This window comes from Delphinus delphis, chromosome X (assembly GCF_949987515.2).
Source record: "Delphinus delphis chromosome X, mDelDel1.2, whole genome shotgun sequence".
NCBI classification, from domain to species: Eukaryota; Metazoa; Chordata; class Mammalia; order Artiodactyla; family Delphinidae; genus Delphinus; species Delphinus delphis.
Genome location: NC_082704.1, coordinates 87,942,004 through 87,959,062, shown reverse-complemented (window position 1 = coordinate 87,959,062; position 17,059 = coordinate 87,942,004). Strand labels below are relative to the sequence as shown.

General features: G+C 40.4%; 1 pseudogene; it reads left to right on the top strand.

The window, feature by feature from the left end:
• The first annotated feature begins 695 nt into the window (after positions 1–695).
• On the top strand, positions 696–10,947 carry LOC132418212 (glutathione S-transferase Mu 4-like; annotated as a pseudogene).
• The last annotated feature ends 6,112 nt before the right edge of the window (positions 10,948–17,059 follow it).

Genomic DNA, 17,059 nt, shown 5'->3' with positions numbered 1-17,059 from the left:
ATCTTTATTTATTTTTTGTTTATTATTTTTTTGAATCCCTGTTTTCAATTCTTTTTTAAAAATTGAGTTATGGTAGATGTACAATATTATATGTTACAGGTATACAATACAGTGATTCACAATTTTTAAAAGTTATACTCCATTTATAGTTATTATACTGGCTATATTCCTTGTGTTATACAATATATCTAGAGAATATCTTATTCATAAGTATGGTATATCACTCAATGGGATCTGATTCTCCAGATTTCCAATGTGTGAGTGTGTAGGGTTTCCCATAGCACCAAACAATTCTCCAGACACCAGCTGGGGGTCCTATGATTCAACTCAGTTCTGACACTTATCTACCCGGAGATAGCATCAGATTCCATAGGTTAAGGGTTCAGCCCCACAAGACTGTCCCCCCACAACACACTTCAGATACCAATTGCAAGCCCAGGTTGTCACTTGTACTTCTGACCAACTGACTATAAATCAGACGTTCCCACGACCCCCTCCTTGGGTTTTATTAATTTGCTAGAGTGGCTCACTGTCCTCTGGTTCCTTCTTCCCTTCCTTCCTTCCTTTCTTCCTTCCTTCCCTATAACTTTTTATTTTGATATAATTTCTAACTTAAAGAAAAATTGCAAGGATGAAGTTTCAGCCTAGCTTCACTGAGGTCATCCCCTGAGTCTACAGAAAGCTAAACCAAGGCCATGAACTCGGGTTACTGGAACATTCACAGGCTGGCTCATACCATCTGCCTGCTTCTGGAATACAAAGACTTAAACTATGAGGGAAAGAAGTACATGGCGGGGGATGCTCCTGACCATGACAGAAGCCAGTGACTGAATGAGAAATTGAAGCCAGGCCTGGACTTTCCCAATCTGCCCTATTTAATTGATGATGTTTTTGAGATCACCCAGAGCAATGTCATCTTTTGCTACATTGCTTACAAGTACAACCTATGAGGGGAGACAGAAGAGAAGATTCATGTGGACATTTTTGAGAACTAGGTTATAGACACCTCCAATTAGCTCGTCAGTGTCTGCTACAGCCCTGACTTTGAGAAACTGAAGCCTAAGTACTTGGAGGATCTCTGTGAAAAGATGAAGCTCTTCTCACTTTCTGGGGAAGAGTCCATGGTTTGCAGGAGACAAGATCACCTCTCTGGATTTTCTTGCTTTTGACAGTCTTGACCTGCACCATATATTTGAGCCCTAGTGCCTGGATGCATTTCCAAACATGAAAGATTTCATTGCCCACTTAGAAGGCCTGAAGACGATTTCTGCCTACATACAGTTCAGCTGCCTTTGCCCAGGCCCTGTGTACATAAAGATTGCTGTGTTGAGCAAAAAGTAGAGTCCTGTAAGATCAGAAGATAGGAGCTGTCCCTACTTCACTGGGGCCCTGAAGAAAAGCTGGACCTCCCTGTACCCCCAGAATCATCCTTCTTGTTCTTTTCTCCTTCTTTTCTTTCCCCTCCCTCATCCCTCGGGCCTTATTAGACCCCTTCCCCTCAGCTAATCCCTGTTCATCTTGGCCCTGTAAAGGTTTACTGTACCTTACTTTTCTTGAGCAATTCCACCCCCCCCCCAATCTTATCCTTCCTGCATAAGCCAACCAGACCATCTTTCCCTTCAGTGGTTGCCTCTGCTTTGAGGTACCTGATTGGACCCTTCTCCAGTAGAGCTCAGCTCTGAGCTCCCCAACACTGCTCTGAAGACCAGTATTGGCCTGATGTGGAGACCCTGCTCCCCCAGCATGGTCCCTGCCCCAGCCCTGCCTGATCCCCAGTAAAGCCTTCTCTCTCTCTCTCTCTCTCTCTCTCTCGCTCTCTCTCTCTCACACACACACACACACACACACATACACACACACACAGAGTTTATGAAGTAATGTACAAGGGAAGAAAATCCTAGACCTATCTCATGAAGCAAATGTTACCATATCAAACCCAACAGCACTAAAACTAAATAAAAAAATAAAAGCATCTCAACTATACTAATCGTATTTTTTATTTTCTGTATTTTATATGAGGCTTTGACATCTCGGGGCCTTGCTAATCCTGAAGAGACTACCCCTTTCAGAGCTAGTTAATTCCTAGAGATATTAAACAACTTGCCTGCCAGGATGTCTTTGATATGCAAACCAACCAATCCATAGTCCATGCTCCCAACTACCTCCTTTATTGAACTCTCACACACCAAGCCAATATTCTCCCTGCCCTAAGTCACTCCAGGGGCAGGTACAGGACAACTGAGGACCACCCTCATAGCCCAGAGCTCACTGAAATTATTCAAACTAACAAATCCTAAAATGCTTAACTTCTCTTGCCTTTTTCTTCCCACCAAAACAACAATGAAGACTTGTGCTCATATGTTTCCCTTGCTCCTTCTGCCTCCTAACCAACCCTAGTACTTCCCCATGTGGCCCTGCGTGGTGTGACATGTCCTCTTCTCTTGGAAACTGTGAGTAATGAACTCTTATTTCAAAGGCAGTTGTCTCCATATCTGTCACTTTACCATACATGATTAAAACAAATCCCAGGAAGATTTCAAGGCATCAACCAACTAGAGTTTATCCCAGAAATAAAATGGTAATTGATTATCAGAAAATCTATTAAAGTGATATACCACACTAAAAAAAACACAGTCCTATAATCATATCACTTGAGCAGAAAAAGCACTTGATAAAATTCAATCAAATGTATCCATCCAAAACCTAGGGCAAACATATATTTAATTGTGACACTTTTGACATATTCCCATAAAGTCAGGATTTCAATAAACATTAATAAATGCTTCAGTCCTACATTATACTGAAGTTATTAACCAATGCAAAAAGTCAAGAAAAACAAAGTGTATCCAAACTGGATTAGGAAGAGACAAGCTGTCTTTATTTGCAGACTGTGTGATAGTCCACATAGAAAATTCAGGAAAATTCAAGAGAACCTACACATAAATTATTAAAACAAGTAAGAGTTTTGCTGGATAAAATATCAACCTATAAATCCAATTGAAGTCCTCAGGGTGCCTTCAAATTGTAGTTTATAACACATAATACCTAGTGAAAAGAAAATTTCAGAAATATTCATGTGGTGTGGTCTCACATATAAAGTTTAAAATCTGAAAAATAATACTATATGTGTTCTAGGGATGCATACAAATGTAATCATTTAAGTAAAGCTTGCATGATAATGACAAATTCTAAATTCATGATACTGACTGTCTCTGGGGAGAAAAGGGAGAAAATGAGATTAGGGGTGGTAACCCATGGAACTTCACCTAGATCTATTATTATTTTCCTTTAAAAATCAGTTACAAATATTATAACAAATTAAGATTTGATAAAGCAGGGTGGTGGATGCATGGATATATCTTATATTTATTGCTATAGTTTTCTGTACAAAACATTTTACAATAAAACCAAAGGAATTAGGGAGATAAGTTAGAAAGCTGTTTGGTAATCTAGATGAAAGTTGATAGGAATACAGTCCAAGACAGTATTCTAGAAAGGAAGAAAGAGAAAGAAATATTTGGGCTAGACAGGGAGATGGGACCGTGGAGGAAGAGTGCATAATATCTCGCAGGTTTCTAGCTTGGATGACTGGTGTGGATGGCATTGCAACCACTAAGATATGACAGGAGTGTATTTTCTGCCATGTTTTGTTTGAAATATCCGTGGGACTTCCTGGCGAGAGTATGAGACTAAAAGTTGAATGCATGATTCTGAAAGTCGGGAGAAAGTACAGACAGGCAATATGGGTATGGGAGTCAACAGCATTATAGAAGGTGGTGAAAACTATGCGAGTAGGTGAGACCATCCATGTGATGATAGCAGAGTGAGAAAAGGAGCAGGAGGAGGATAAAGTCCTAAGAAATATTAATATTTAAGGAATTGGAAGAGTAGGGGAAGTTCAGAGAATGGTTGGGGAGACACAGAGGAGAACCATGAAATTGTTGTGTCACAGAGGTGCATGGAGTCGAAAATTTCAAGAAGGTAATGTTTGGTGGTTTTACATATAGCAGAGAAGTTCAGCAAGAAAAGGATTAAAAAAATTGCCTATTACATTTAGCAAATAAGAGGTTACTTGTGACTTTAGCAAGCATAGTTTCAGGGAATTGGGAGTTGGGGGAAGAAGTCAGGTTGAAATGGGTTGAGGATATAGTGGAAGATGAATATAGTAGTATAGATTGCTCGTTTAAGAACATCACCACTACTAGCTTTAACAATATAATCACCATAACTATCGCCACTACCAATAACGATAATTATTTCCCTCATTACCAGTACAATCACTGTCCTTTCCACTGGCTTTTTTGTAATTCCTTTTCCCTTCCTTCAGCTTTTTATGCACATCTACTACATTTGTTTGGCTCTGTGTATAGGATAGGTTCTTGATCTTGAAGGGTTTACTCTGTAGTAGAAAAGACAGGCATGCAAACATGCAACTTTAATACATGCACTCTGTGGTAGTCATTCATATTATTCTCCGGGCATTTCCTGCTTTCCTCACTCTGGGAACACAGTAGGATTATACATCCTTGTTCCCTGTAGCTGAGTGGGGCCACGTGTTTAATTCTGGACAATGAGTTGCAAGTTAAAGGGACATATGCTACTTGTAACCTGGGCATTTAAATTTAATTGCTGGTGTGAAACCCTCTAGAGCCAAACTACAGTAGAGTGGCTAAGTACAGCCTGTAGGCCAAATCCAGCAGGAAGCATGTTTTACAAATAAAGTTTTATTGGAACACAAATGTGCCCATTTATTGTCTATGGCTTCTTTTTGCTCTAATGGCAGAGTAGTTGTGACAAAGACTGCATGGCCCTCAAAGCCTAAAATTATTTACTATACAGAAAAAGTTTGCTGACACTTTCTCTAAAACAACCTAGCTTACCCTGATGCTCCATACTAAGGCAGTGTAGTGATAAAAATTTCTCTGCTGTAAAGTGTGGTGTATTTGAATGAACACAGGCTCAGAAGCTAGATGGGGTCTCTGAGTCTACACAGTTAGCCCTGGGTGCTATGGAACCCTCTACTCAGGCCTTTGTGCGGCTCAAATCACTGTCTGACAGCACCAGCCACAAGGAAGAATGAAAGCAAATGGAAACAATCTCAGACTTGCTTTGTATGGTTCTTAGGGGTTTCTACAGACTGAAAGTTTGTGTCCACTTCAAATTCATATATTGAAATCCTAACCCCCAATGTAATGGTATTAGGAGATGGAGCCTTTTGTAGGTTATTTGGTCATGAGGGCAGCACCCTCATGAGTGGGATTAGTGCCCTTACAAAAGAGACTCCACAGAGCTCCCTTATCCCTTCCACAATGTGAGAACACAGGGAGAAGGTACCATCTATGAACCAGGAAGTGGGCTCTCACCAGACACAGAATCTGCCTGCACCTTGATCTTGGACTTCCCAGCCTCCAGAACTATGAGAAACAAATGTGTGTTGTTCATAAGCCACTCTATCTATGGTGTTCTGTTATAGTAGTCTGAACATATTAAGACAGGAGTAAAGGGAATATTGATGAGTGAATGTTCAGTATGGTCAAGGACTCTCTAAAAGTCAGAGCTGTCTAAAATCAGAATGAGTTGCCTTGCAAGAATGAAGGGTGCAAGTGACCCTGGGGTATGGAGCATAAGCTCCTTTTTGCCCCAAGTATACAAGAAGAAGCCAACTTAACTCTTGGAAAAATGATATATTAGTTTTCTATAGCTGCATAACAAATTACTAGAAACTTAAAACAACATACATTTATTTGCTCACAGTTCTGTAGGTCAGAAGTCTAGCAGAGCATGACTGGTTCTCTGCTCAGTGTGTCACAAGACTGATATCAAGGTGTTGGTCAAGCTGAATTCTCATCTAGAGGTTTTAGGGAAAGATCCACTCCAAAGTTCATTCTTATTAGAATTCAGTTCCTTGTAGTTGTAGGACTGAGGTCTCCATTTCCTTGTTGGCCGTTAGCCAGTGGTGGCTCTCAGCTTCTAGAGGTTGCACACATTCCTTGTCATGTGTCTCCTTCCATCTTCAAGTCAACAATAGCGCGTTGAATCTTTCTGGTGGTTGAGTATCTGACTTCCTCTCCTGTGACCAGTCGGAGGAAACTATTACAATTTTAAAGGGTTCACATGATTAAGTCAGTCCACCTGAATAATCTCCCTGTCTTAAGGTCAATTGTGCCATATAACATAACCTAATTATGGGTGTAAACTCCATTATATGCACTGCCTGGGGAATATGCAAAGTGTGTACACTGGGGTTGGGGGAACCTGGGGTTGCATCTTAGAATTCTGTCTACTACAGATGAGAAGAGAATTCTAATATTGCATACTTAGCGGGACAAGTTGATGTTCAAAGTACATTCCAATCTTGAGAATCTATGATGCTCTGACTACATCAAAGTTCAGATTGGGAAGAGGGCCTAAGTCACAATTTCTGCCTTCATGCAGTTTTCAATGTGGGAATAAAATTAACACACACAAAACTATTAGCATTGTGCTAAACAAATGGTTAAACTGTGTAAATTAGGAGTCTATAGAAGATAAAGGAGGAGAGAGATTGGAGAGGGTTAAAAACCGTTAGAGTGTTTTCTTGGAGAAGGTGTGACTTGAACTGTTATTTGAAGGAGGATGAAGTAGAAAATAACAAATGTCTTCCTCTTTCTAAACCTCTGGATGGTTTTTATTCATTGTACATTCACATTTCCAGTGTGATACTGAAAAATAGGCTAAGAAGATTTACCCAAAATTTAGAAATAGGCAAAAGTATGACTACATATCTTTGCAAGGTCATACTGGACTATTGGCAATATACTCGTATTGCGTGAAGATCGATTCCCTTGGTCAGTGGTTCTCAAACTTTCATAAGCATCAGAATGCCCTGGAAGGCTTGTTAAAGTACGTAATGCTGTGTCCTAGCCCAGAGTTTCTGATTCAGTAGGTCTTGAGTGGGTATCAAGAAATTGCATGTCTAACGGGATCCCAGGTGATGCTGGTGCTGCTGGTCTGGGGACCACGCTTTGAGAATTATTGCTCTAGAGGAACATACCATTGTTTGACTTACTATTTACCGTTGATTAAGGCAAAGATTCTGTAAAGTTACGGGCTAAATTATAGAAGTTGCCAGTGATTTTTGTCCCATAGAAATACAAATAATTTCTGTCCAATGAAAAATAAAATTCCAATAGTTTTATTCCCCTGTAAGACATTTAGCTGTTTTATGTTTCAGCAATTTAGCAATCTTATTTCAGCATTCTTTCCATCAGTGACTGTATATACTAGTCTCTCAGATCCTTCTTTGAGCTAGCATTAATACATACCCTCATTAACAAGTTAAATAAATCTTCGTGTTAAAATAAACTTTGGACATGCATACTATGTTTGTATGATAGTCATGATTTTTAACTTTTGGAAATGTATACCTTGACAGGGTTGTGTGATCAAATAAGTTTTTGACAAGCCAAGTTAAACAAATTTACACAGGATTCTTAACAATGCACCTCTCCCAGACTTTAATTTGCTATTTAAAAAGTAGATGATGCAGCATTTCACAAACTTATTTGACACTGGACACTTTTTCCTCAAAGTGCCTTTAGAAAACATTGCCCTACACAGTTATTATCAGTGACATCACAGCCATTTCCACAATTTCTAAAAGAAATATGTTACCTAACTGCACATATTGAATCTCATCTCAGTGGGAGAGCATATTTTTAAAGTCAAGGAAGAGAACTTTTGTGTCATTTGGCACTGGAGGCCTCCTCCACCAGATTCAGGGTGGAGAAACTTTTGTCCCCTTTTTATCTCTTAATACCAAGCAGGACTCCAAAGTTCCCCTCAGAGTTCCTGTGAGATGACAGAGAAAAGTTCAATGCATTTTTTTCTTCCCAGATCCAAATCTCCCATTGCCAAAAACCTTTCTTTTCAGCCCAAAAAAATGTTTGTAGATTTCTCCTTTTTCAGTGATGTCTAGGATAACTATGCCACAGAGTTGGAGAACACTCCACCGGTGGTTTGAGAGCAAAGGTAGTTACCATGTCAGGAATTCAGGGTTCTGTTTCTGTAGCCCCACATCAGTAGAGGCCTGGATTGAGCCCAAACCATGTTCCAACTATGGTTTCTCATTCTGGAAAGTTCTGTTGTAATTTGGGACCTTTTTTTCCCCCAGAAAGGCTCTCACTTTCTCTCTCCACAGCCAACTGACTCCCTTGAGTGCTAAACTAAAGTTGGAGAATTTGAGGATTGTAAAGATTGACAGTTTGCGGTTTGCTTCAATTTAGAAGCAAATCTTGTAGGGGATCATGTCTCTAAATTTATGAAGTAGAGAAACTACTTTCCTTATGAGTGAGCAAGGACTTGGAAGACTGTTCCTATGGTCAATCGTGTGTTGGTCTAAAGTGAGTAAACCACATACGTTTATGTTTGAAGTTCCTGGAAGCATTTACACCAATTGGATTGTGATATGGTCCTTCCGACCTATAAATTTGGTCACCTGTTTTTTTTAATTAATCTATTTATTTATTTAATTTTGGCTGCATTGGGTCTTCGTTGCTGCACGCGCCTTTCTCTAGTTGTGGCGCATGGGGGCTACTCTTCATTGCAGTGAGTGGACTTCTCACTGTGGTGGCTTCTCCTGTTGTGGAGCACAGGCTCTGGGCACGTGGGCTTCAGTAGCTGTGGTACGTGGGCTCAGTAGTTGTGGCTCGCAGGCTCTAGAGTGCAGGCTCAGTAGTTGTGGCACATGGGCTTAGTTGCTCCGCAGCATGTGGGATCCTCCCAGACCAGGGCTCGAACCCGTGTCCCCTGCGTTGGCAGGCAGATTCTTAACCACTGCGCCACCAGAGAAGTCCCTGGTCACCTGTTTTTTAACCTGCTGGAATGTATTCTCTCAGGCAACTTTTCCCCATGTTCCATTGATATGGAACACCCACTGAGGTTGGTAACCTCATTCTTGGTGGGCTCCACGAGAGATGTATGGATATCCTTAGCATCCATATGTCCACTCTCACACTACCCCCACTAGTCCCTTCTATATTGTGCAGATTGGAACAGGCCCTGACTCTACGGAACCACCTAAGGCCGGAGGCAAAATTTCCCTCAGGTGAGTCTCCAAGTTCTAAAACTGAACCCTGGCTTTAACTACCATCAAGGCCATCATGTGCCCACAGTGATTCAGGTCAGCTCCCTGTGAGCAAACCTTTCTATATTTGGTCAATTTTGTCTGCTCCTCTCTTGTAGTTTACAGTGGAGTGCACAAGCAAAGCACTTTTCATACTATGTCACAGGATTTGCTCTTTGCCTTGGAGAAATGTTCCTACAATTCATTCTATTTGCATGTGCAATGGTCACCATCTTGCGTCTCCTTTTATTTAAACTTTTAATTTTGAGATAGTTGTAGATTTACATGCAGTTGCAGGAAACAAGTCAGAAAAAAATTGTGTACCCTTTACCTAGTTTCTCCCAATGGAAGTATCTTGAAAACTGTAGTAAAATAGCAAAGCCAGGATACTGACATTGAAACAGTCCAGGAACAGAACATTTTCATCACCACAGGAGTCCGTCCTGTTGTCCATTTATAGTTATATCCACCACCTTACCTCTCTTCACCTGACCCCCTGGCAACCACTAATTTGTTCTCCATTTCTAAAATTTTACCTCTTCAAAATGTTAGGTAGCTAGAAGAATACAGCATGTAACCATTTGGAATTGGCTTTTTTTTTTCCACTTAGCATAATTCTCTAGAGGTTCATCAAAGTTGTTATGTTTATCAATAGTCTGTTTCTTTTTATTGCTGAGTAGTATTCAATGATATGAATATATTACCACTTGGTTAACCATTTACCTGTTGAAGGACATTTGGGTTATCTTCCAGTTTTGGACTATCACATTTGTGTAAGGTTTTTGTGTGAATTTTAAGTTTTCATGTTATGAGTGCAATTACTGGTTCATATGGTAATTTCATGTTTAGTTTGTTTAAGAGACTGCCAGATCAACTTACGAATGACTGTACCATTCTACATTCCTACCAACAATGTATGAGTGATCCAGTTTTCCCATATGCTTGTCAGCATTTTGGTGTTATCAATATTTTTATTTTATTATTTTTAAAATTTATTTATTTATTTATTTTTGGCTGCATTGGGTCTTCGTTGCTGCGCGCGGGCTTTCTCTAGTTGTGGCAAGCAGGGGTTACTCTTCATTGCGGTGCGCAAGCTTCTCATTGCAGTGGCTTCTCTTGTTGCGGAGCACGGGCTCTAGGCACGCAGGCTTCAGTAGTTGTGGCACATGGGCTTAGCTGTTCCGCGGCACGTGGGGATCTTCCCAGACCAGGGCTGAAACCCGTGTCCCCTGCATTGGCAGGCGGATTCTTAACCACTGTGCCACCAGAGAAACCCAATATTTTTTACTTTAGCTCTTCTGATAAGTATGTAGTGATATCTCATTGTCGTTTAAATTTGCATTTCTCTAATGGCTAATGATATTGAATATCCTTTCATGTGTTTATTTTTATCTAGGTATCTTTTTTGGCGAAATGCTTGTTTATGTCTTTTGCCCATTTTCTAATTGGATTGATTATTTCTTTACTGTTGCATTTGAGAGTTCCTTATTTATTCTGGATACAAGTCCTTTGTCAGATATATGTTTTGAAAATATTTGAATATATTCTATTGATCTGCCCTCAAGTTCACTGATTCTACAATATCTTCTCTCATCTCTACTGTACTATTGAGCCCATCCAGTGAGTTTTTATTTCTCATGATTTTCACTTCTTAATTTCCATTTAGTTTTTTATAACTTCTGTTTCTTTGCTGAGATTTTTAAAAATCATTTTTCACTTGTTTCAATATAATTTGTAATTGTTTACTGAATCTTTCTCAGATAATTTCAACACCTGACTCATCTCAGCATTGACATCAATTAAATGTTTTTTTTCCTTCAGGTTGTGATTTTCTTCGTTCCTGATGAGGAGGGATTTTCGATTGTACATTGGAAATTTTGGCTATTACACTAGGAGACTAAAAAGTTAGTCCCCACTAACTTTTTAATTTTAACAGGCATTCACTTTATTGAGATTTAGCATGCAGGTCCTGGCCTAATTTGGGGACTGTGGTTCCAATGACAATATAATTTTCAGAGCCTTTGTGGTCCTATTTTTGTCCACTTGGCTTATATCATGCCACTGGGGCTCTCATTGATCCTTGCCAGTGTTGTTTGAGGGAGCTGAAGAAGTTTGCTCCGGCTTGGCTGTCTGGATCTTGTAGGTGGGGGAAGGGAGTCTCTCTTCTTCAGGGTTGAAGGGTGTTTCCTGGTGCTTGTTTTAGCAGGTTCCTCCTGTCTGGGGGGGATGACGAGTGCCTCCCTAGTTGGGTGCTTGTCGCGAGGGTTCCTCTGAGTGTCTGTGAGTGGGGGCAGGGAGAGTCTTAGGCCTGCAAGGACAAATAGGCTTCCTGGGCTGGGTGCATCCTGTCGCAGTTTCTCCATCCTGCCTGTGGAAGATGGAGAGCACATCCCAGGCTACATACACAATTACTGTGGCATGATCCACTTGTTAATCTCCCCTCTTCGACCAGTCTGCACACAGACACACATGCACACATACACAGTGTCTCTGGGTGTAGGAGGGGAGCCTCAGGTCCAATGGGGAAGCAAAATGCTTTCCCAGCTGGCACTCGTGCTGTTGACCCCCTTTGCCAGAGCCCTATAGTTGTGTGGTGTCTCTAGGTGGGGGAGGTGAGTCTCCAACAGGGTAAGGATAGAGAGTGCTTACCCTAGTAATTTATTGTCAGTAGGGTTTCCAATTGATTCCCCTTGCTGGTTCTGCCAGGTGCACATAATAATGTCAGTGGGACTCCTGTTCCATCTGGGGGAGGAGTGAGCCTATCTGGGCTGACTTTTCTCTTAATAGGTTAGGGGTTAAGATATGCCAGGTCTGGGTGGCCTTCCTGGCCTTCTTCTGTTGGGTGGTGGTTCAAAAGATGCCCTGCCACTGTTGTGTTTCTCCAGTCTTGTGGTCCATCTTCCACCTTTCGGAGTTTTTCTTTGATTGTCTCTTGAGTTGTTTTTAGGGGTCATAGTCATGTTTAGCAGGGAGCAGAGAGAGATATGTCTACATCATCTTGTCTGGATGTCTCACCTTTCTTTTTTATATATAATCTCTATTTTAGCATTCCTAGTAATTTTACAAGTCTCTTCACTATCACTTTTGACTTTATCACTGTTTTTGCACTTATCAGATATTAAAGAATTAATATTTGTAAAGCATCTTAGAACCAAGTACAAAGTCAGGAAATATGCATCCATCTAACAAACACTGTGAGAATAGACACCAAAACATTGGCACATAAGCACTAAAAATATAGTAATCATGCTTTTTCTATAGAGCAGGACTTTCTTTGTTCTTATGTAAGCTTGTAAGTAAAGAGGACTTACGTGTTTGAAATCATAGTGATCATTTATTGAGTTCTTACTGTCCCTGGGTAGTATGCTAAGGTCTTTAGTATATTAACTCACTAACTCTTGACAATAACCATATATGATAGTGTAATGGTTGAATAGTGTCCTGCCAAATTGACAGCCCAAGTCCTAACCCCCTATACTGGTGAATATGACATTATTTGGAAAAAGAACCTTTGCAGATGAAATTAAATTAAGGATCCCAAAATGAAATCATCCTGGATTAGGGTGGGCTGTAAATTCAATGACTAGTCTCCATACAAGAGAAAGGAGAGGGAGTTTTTGAGACACAGAGAAGGTCTGTGTGAGACCTTCAGACAGGTCTGGTTCAGAAGCACAGACTGGAGTTATATAGCCCTAAGCCAGGGAACATCAAGGTTTGCCTGCAGCTACTTGAAGCTAGGAGTGAGGCATGGAATGGATTCTCTCTCAGAGCCTCCAGAAGTAACCAACTCTGCCGACATTTTGATTTTGGACTTGTCTTCCAGAACTGTGAGAGAATACATTTCCATTGTTTTAAGCCACCAAGTTTGTGGTCATTTGTTGACAACCTCAGGAAACTAATACAGGTGTATTATTATATATCTCCATTTTATAGATGAGGAAACATGGTTGGAAATGTTAAATGACTTGCATATATCCACACAGCTAGTAAGTGGTGGAGGTGGAAATTAAACCCAAGACTATCCACTACAAAGCTTGTATTTTCAATCTTAACTTTCTAAAATATCATTCATAACAGGTTTAAACAGCACCAAAGCCTCCACACTTCTCACTCCCCCAACCCTTTCTTCAGAGGTCTTTCCCTATTCCAATAGACTTCCGTTGCTCTTAAGCTGTTCCTGCTTCATGTTGCTAGTAGAGATGATTGATTCACCTCATGGTTCAGTATTACTGACCCTCACTTCTTCCATCTCAAGGCAAATTTAAAGCGGTTCTAGAGGAGAGGGCAGTGCTTAACACAAAGGAAAAGCTTCTGATAGGCAGTCTTCAGGCCATGAGCAGCCAATCAGAAGTAGAGATGCTTTTAGGCTGAGCAGGGTCTGTCAGTTCATGTCACCCGTGCTGATGCCTTGTTTCCACCACACTTAAAGCCATTCCAGCCACTGTTTTGAGGATCAGGCTATAGCAAAAGATACTTGCCTCCTGAAACTCAGTCTGTGGGCCCCGGAAGTGAGCAAGAGCTGTCATGCAATTTGTCCCTTGTCAAGAAACCTTGTATCAGGTACTGGGGAGAAAAGAAGCAATTGTTACTTCCCTGTGGTTCTTCTAAAAGTGTTTCTTTGTTAATAGGATGTCATTAACCATTATGCACAATTGGCTGGATATTTAAATTATAGATGAAAACATTTTTTTTTTTTGTAAAATGTGTGCATGTAAAAATAAACCAATGTGTGAGAACAGAGTGCCTAAGCAGCAGACGGCACGCTGTGGGGCTGGGCATCCTGATGTTATGTCTGCCATCAAATTTGGTGTCACTGAGTAAGTTGTTTCAATATCATATACTTATTAAGCACCTACTGTGTGCTAGGCATTGTTCTGGCTGATTCTCTGCTTAGTGTCAGCTACATGGGATAAATTCTTAATTCACCAATCCTCTGAATATAGCTAAGATGAAGCAGAATATCATTTTTTTTGCTTCTTCTGGCAGGAGTTAAGAAAAATGGGAGTGGGCTTCCCTGGTGGCGCAGTGGTTGAGAGTCCGCCTGCCGATGCAGGGGACACAGGTTCGTGCCCCGGTCCGCGAAGATCCCACATGCCATGGAGCGGCTAGACCCGTGAGCCATGGCCACTGAGCCTGTGCGTCCGGAGCCTGTGCTCCGCAACAGGAGAGGCCGCAACAGTGAGAGGCCCGCATACCGCAAAAAAAAGAAAAAAAGAAAAGAAAAATGGGAGCACATAGTTCTACACTAGAGCCAAGTAAATCTGACACTGAATTCTGTTTTAACCTTGACCTCTCCAAATGGAAAATTTTCCACATTCATTCAGCTGACAACCTTGAACAAATGGATCAGTGGTTAGAAGTCAGAGAGAGAGTTAGCAACCAGTTCTTTTCTGAAAGACTAGCCAAAGAACTGTTTCTAGAATACTAGCTAATTACTTAAACGTTGCTGGAAAAAATGTTCTAGCGCATATCAGTTAAATTGCTTGGATAAACATGGGCATATAAAACCTTATCAGTGTAATCATATCTTAGAAAATGTGAGCTTGTGCCCCAGTATCCTTCTCTTTGAGAACTTTAAAGAACAAAATGTTCCCTTGACAGTGAAGCACTTCATGTGACAAGAGCCCCCATGGGTAAAGCCTAGTATGGGAGCAGAAACCAATGCTGTGACTGAACAATCTCTACAGCTTGTCATATGGTCTAGTTAGTGATGGAGAAGATCCCTGATTCAAGAGCAGACCCAGTAGAGAGGCAATCTTTGAACTGCAAGCCACCATGTGCTGGTTGTAAAATGTGGCATGATTGGAATTCGGCTGGGGATTGGCTCTAGAAAATACTGTGTATACAACATACCCAGTGTCAAAGGTAAGAATATTCTTTTTCTTTCTTTTAACATCGTTTTTGGAATACAATTGCTTTCAATGGTGTGTTAGTTTCTGCTTTATAACAAAGTGAATCAGCTATACATATACATAAATCACCATAGCTCCTCCCTCTTGTGCCTCCCTCCCACCCTCCCTATCCCACCCCTCTAGGTGTTCACAAAGCACCGAGCTGATCTCCCTGTGCTATGCTGCTGCTTCTCACTAGCTATCTATTTTACATTTGGTAGTATATATAAGTCCATGTCACTCTCTCACTTCATCCCAGCTTACCCTTTTCCCTCCCTGTGTCCTCAAGTCCATTCTCTATGTCTGCGTCTTTATCGCTTTCCCACCCCTAGGTTCTTCAGGACCATTTTTTTTTTTAGATTCCATATACCATATATATGTGTTAGTATATGGTATTTGTTTTTCTCTTTCTGACTTACTTCACTCTGTATGACAGCCTCTAGGTCCATCCAGCTCACTACAAATAACTCAATTTCGTTTCTTTTTAGGGCTGGGTAATATTCCATTGTATATATGTGCCACATCTTCTTTATCCATTCATCTGTCAATGGACACTTAGATTGCTTCCGTGTCCTGGTCATTGTAAATAATGCTGCAGTGAACATTGTGGTACATGACTCTTTTTGAATTATGGTTTTCTCAGGGTGTATACCCAGTAGTGGGATTGCTGGGTCGTATGGTAGTTCTATTTTTAGTCTTTTAAGGAACGTCCATACTGTTCTCCAGAGTGGCTGTATCCATTTACATCCCCACCAACAGTGCAAGAGGGTTTCCTTTTCTTCACACCCTCTCCAGCATTTATTGTTTGTAGATTTTTCGATGATGGCCATTCTGACTGGTGTGAGGTGATACCTCATTGTAGTTTTGATTTCATTTCTCTAATGATTAGAGATGTTGAGCATCTTTTCATGTGTTTGTTGGCAATCTGTATATCTTCTTTGGAGAATGTCTATTTAGGTCTTCTGCCCATTTTTAGATTGGGTTGTTTGTTTTTTGATATTGAGCTGCATGAGCTGCTTGTATATTTTGGAAAGTAATCCTTTGCCAGTTGCTTCATTTGCAAATATTTTCTCCCATTCTGAGGGTTGTCTTTTTGTCTTGTTTATGGTTTCCCTTGCTGTGCAAAAGCTTTTAAGTTTCATTAGGTCCCAGTTGTTTATTTTTGGTTTTATTTCCATTTCTCTAGGAGGTGGGTCAAAAAGGGTCTTGCTGTGATGTATGTCACAGAGTGTTCTGTCTATGTTTTCCTCTAAGAGTTTTATAGTGTCTGGCCTTACATTTAGATCATTAATCCATTTTGAGCTTATTTTTGTGTATGGTGTTAGGGAGTGTTCTAATTTCATTCTTTTACATGTAGTTGTCCAGTTTTCCCAGCACCACTTATTGAAGAGGCTGTCTTTTCTCCATTGTATATTCTTGCCTCCTTTATAAAAAATAAGGTGACCATATGTGCGTGGGTTTATCTCTGGGCTTTCTATCCTGTTCCATGGATCTATATTTTTGTTTTTGTGCCAGTACCATACTGTCTTGATTACTGTAGCTTTGTAGTATAGTCTGAAGTCCAGCAGCCTGATTCCTCCAGCTCCATTTTTCTTTCTGAAGATTGCTTTGGCTCTTCAGGGTCTTTTGTGTTTCCATGCAAATTTTGAAATTTTTTGTTCTAGCTCTGTGAAAAATGCCAGTGGTAGTTTGATAGAGATTGCATTTAATGTGCAGATTGCTTCAGGTAGTATAGTCATTTTCACAATGTTGATTTTTCAAATCCAAGAACTTGGTATATCTCTCCATCTGTTTGTATCGTCTTAAATTTCTTTCAACAGTGTCTTATAGTTTTCTGAATACAGGTCTTTTGTAGGTAAGAATATTCTTGATGGTAGAGGGTTATTCTGAAAGGGTCAGTTGTGTGATATAATGATGGTGATGAAGCAAACAAATCTTATGGGGTTGCATAGCATCTGACACACACAGGCAACAAGGACCTCCCAGGTCTGAAGGAACAGCATAAATAAAAGAAAAGTATGTTGAATATTCCAATCATTTTTATTTGCCCAATTGACTAGTAGGA